General features: G+C 56.5%; 1 non-coding gene across 1 annotated transcript; it reads right to left on the bottom strand.

Moving 5' to 3' along the window:
• Positions 1–2,166: 2,166 nt before the first annotated feature.
• trnar-ccu (transfer RNA arginine (anticodon CCU)) lies at positions 2,167–2,239 on the bottom strand. The gene has a single exon. It is a non-coding gene; the product is annotated as a tRNA-Arg (tRNA).
• Between the last annotated feature and the right edge of the window lie 1,503 nt (positions 2,240–3,742).

Genomic DNA, 3,742 nt, shown 5'->3' with positions numbered 1-3,742 from the left:
CTCTACCCTATCCATCCCATTCATTATCTTATACGTCTCTATAAGATCCCCCCTCATCCTTCTAAACTCCAACGAGTACAGACCCAGTCTATTCAATCTCTCTTCATAGTCCAACCCCCTCATCTCCGGTATCAGCCTAGTGAACCTCCTCTGCACTCCCTCCAAGGCCAATATATCCTTAATAGGCCAATATATAATCACATGCCCCAAGATGTTTCACTGCAATATTATAAAGGAAACTAAGAAGAAAAGATTTGGTTGGATGTCCAGTAGTTTGGTCAGAGAGGTAGGTTTAAAGGAGGGAGTATGTTAACAGAGGGAAGTGAGATGGAGAGTTACGGGGAGGGATCCAAGCAGCTGAAAGCCAACAATTGTGGACCAACTGGGAACACTCAGAATCAGTAATCTCTAAACTGTCTGTGCTTTATATGCTCTGTCCGAGGCCAGAACTCTCCATTCACCTGACGAAGAGGGGAAACCTCGAAAGCTTGTGAGTTTACTATCAAATAAATCGGTTGAACTAAAACCTGGTGTTGTCAGACTTTTTACTGTGCAACACTCAAAAGGCCAGAATTCGAGGAGGGCAGATATTTTGGAGAGTTGAAGGGCTGGAAGATATTAAAAAGACAGGGAGGGACATGGCCACGGGGGATTTGAAAATGAGGACAAGAATCTTTTTCACCCTGCTATTCCCCTAAATCCCAGTCTGTCCCAGAGTCTTGAACGTCTTCCCTACGTTTCACTTTCCCACTTGCTCTCAATATCCCTTTTCTCACCTTTAAGATGCTCCTTGTCCCTGAATATTGCTGCTTTTGGGTTTTTTTGGGGTTAGTATTTATCTCTTTCAGGGCCCTAGAGAAATGTGAATCATTGCTACTGGAGTTGATGCCAAGTTGGATTTGGAAAGACTTCACACGTTCCAAATTGAGGAATTGAGACTAAATTAGAAAGATGAGTAGGTAGGGATATCAGCGGCACAACTTGTGGGCCAAAGGGCCTGTTTGTGCTGCAGTTTTTTTCTGTTCTATGTTTAAATCAAGACTGCAGCGCAGTGAGGGTTTTGATTTGATTCACTATTGTCACATGTATTTACAGTGGAAAGTATTGTTTCTTGTGCACAATGCAGACTAAAACATACCGTTCATAGAGAAGGAAAGGAGAGGGTGTAGAATGTAGTGTTACAGTCTAGGGTGTAGAGAAAGATCAACTTAATGCAAGGTAAATCCATTCAAAAGTCTGATGGCAGCAGGGAAGAAACTGTTCTTGAGTCGGTTGGTACATGACCTCAGACTTTTGTATCTTTTTCCCAATGGAAGAAGGTGGAAGAGAGAATGTCTGGGGTGTGTGGGGGTCCTTGATTAGGCCGGCTGCTTTTCCCGAGGCAATGGGAAGTGTAGATAGAGTCAATGGACTTGGGTCTGTACTCATTAGAGTTTAGAAGGATGAGGGGAGATCTTATAGAGACGTATAAGATAATGAAGGGGATGGATAGGGTAGAGGTAGAGAGATTCTTCCTGCTTAGAAAGGACAGCAGGACTAGAGGGCACAGCCTCAAGATAGGGAGGGGGGTGCAGTTTAGATCGGAGTTGAGGAGGAACTTCTTCACTCAAAGGGTGGTGAATCTCTGGAATTCTCTGCCCGTTGAAGTGGTGGGGGCTGCCTCGCTCAATATATTTAAGTCACGGGTAGATAGGTTTCTGATAGACAGGGGAATTAAGGGGAGAAAGCGGGAAAGTGGAACTGATCCACTTCAGATCAGCCATGATCTTATTGAATGGCGGGGCAGGCTCGAGGGGCTGAATGGCCGACTCCTGCTCCTATTTCTTATGTTCTTATGTTATGGATGGGGGGGCTGGGAGGAGGAAGGCGATTAGAGTTTGCTGTTGACAGGAACACAATATTTCCTGAGCATTCCCTGTTATTAATCAGCTCTCTCCAGATTATCCCGGTTACCCAGTGAAGGGGATTTGAGGATTTTGTCTATCTGATCATTCCCATTGTGAACAGCCAGAGACTCAGACACTGGGGCGAGAGAGAATGAATATATATTTTGTGTTTGTCAATTAATTTTTTTAAAAGATAATGAGAAGGGTTTGATGTTTCAGGGGGAGGGAGACAGGGGGGATGTTTAAAATGAATGAAGTTGAGGCAGTGAAAAGGATTCCTCACCCCAGATGGGACTCGAACCCACAATCCCTGGCTTAGGAGGCCAGTGCCTTATCCATTAGGCCACTGGGGCGGCCCGGATCCACAGGCCGCCGGCAGCTCACTTAACCCCGTCAGCCCAGCAGAGGGCGCAGCGACCGGCGGGGAGAGAGAGAGAGAGAGAGCGGGAAATGGGGGAGGGGGAGAGGGTGAGGGGGGGGGGTGTGTGTGGGGGGGGTGGGGGGGGAGGGTGTGGGTGTGTGTGGGGGGGGTGGGGGGGGAGGGTGTGGGTGTGTGGGGGGGGGTGGGGGGGGAGGGTGTGTGGGGGGGGGTGGGGGGGGAGGGTGTGGGTGTGTGGGGGTGGGTGGGGGGGGGAGGGTGTGTGGGGGGGGTGGGGGGGGAGGGTGTGGGTGTGTGGGGGGGGGTGGGGGGGGGAGGGTGTGTGGGGGGGGTGGGGGGGGAGGGTGTGGGTGTGTGGGGGTGGGTGGGGGGGGAGGGTGTGTGGGGGGGGTGGGGGGGGAGGGTGTGGGTGTGTGGGGGGGGGTGGGGGTGGGAGGGTGTGGGTGTGTGGGGGGGGTTGGGGGGGGAGGGTGTGGGTGTGTGGGGGGGGGGAGGGTGTGGGTGTGTGGGGGGGGTGGGGGGGGAGGGTGTGGGTGTGTGGGGGGGTTGGGGGGGGAGGGTGTGGGTGTGTGGGGGGGGGGAGGGTGTGGGTGTGTGGGGGGGGTGGGGGGGGAGGGCGTGTGTGTGTGGGGGGGTGGGGGGGGGGAGGGTGTGGGTGTGTGTGGGGGGGGTGGGGGGAGGAGGGTGTGGGGGGGTGGGGGGGAGGGTGTGGGTGTGTGTGGGGGGTGGGGGGGGGAGGGTGTGGGTGTGTGGGGGGGGTGGGTGGGGGGGAGGGTGTGGGTGTGTGGGGGGGGGTGGGGGTGGGAGGGTGTGGGTGTGTGGGGGGGTTGGGGGGGGAGGGTGTGGGTGTGTGTGGGGGGGAGGGTGTGGGTGTGTGGGGGGGGTGGGGGGGGGAGGGTGTGGGTGTGTGGGGGGGGGTGGGGGTGGGAGGGTGTGGGTGTGTGGGGGGGTTGGGGGGGGAGGGTGTGGGTGTGTGGGGGGGGGGAGGGTGTGGGTGTGTGGGGGGGGTGGGGGGGGAGGGCGTGTGTGTGTGGGGGGGTGGGGGGGGGGGAGGGTGTGGGTGTGTGTGGGGGGGGTGGGGGGAGGAGGGTGTGGGGGGGTGGGGGGGAGGGTGTGGGTGTGTGTGGGGGGGGTGGGTGGGGGGAGGGTGTGGGTGTGTGTGGGGGGTGGGGGGGGGGAGGGTGTGGGTGTGTGGGGGGGGTGGGTGGTGGTGGGGTGGGGGGGAGGGTGTGGGTGTGTGGGGGGGGTGGGTGGGGGGGGAGGGTGTGGGTGGGGGGGTGTGTGAGGCAGCAGGAAACCTCCCGTGCTGATTCATTGTAAGCAGGGTCAAGAGGGTCAGAGACCCTGGGTCAGGGGACGGAGCTTCCCCCACCAAAGGAGGGTGAGGGTGGGGAGAGGTTTACAGAGGGAATTTCATCAGATTCTGGCGATTAACACCATGGAGGCTGGGGGAGTTTCCCGAGGTCGGATAGGAGAA

The sequence above is a fragment of the Carcharhinus amblyrhynchos genome, chromosome 20 (genome assembly GCF_965287045.1).
Source record: "Carcharhinus amblyrhynchos chromosome 20, sCarAmb.v2.hapA, whole genome shotgun sequence".
NCBI lineage: Eukaryota > Metazoa > Chordata > Chondrichthyes > Carcharhiniformes > Carcharhinidae > Carcharhinus > Carcharhinus amblyrhynchos.
Note: the sequence above shows the minus strand (reverse complement) of the source record. Positions and strands in the feature narration are given on the sequence as shown.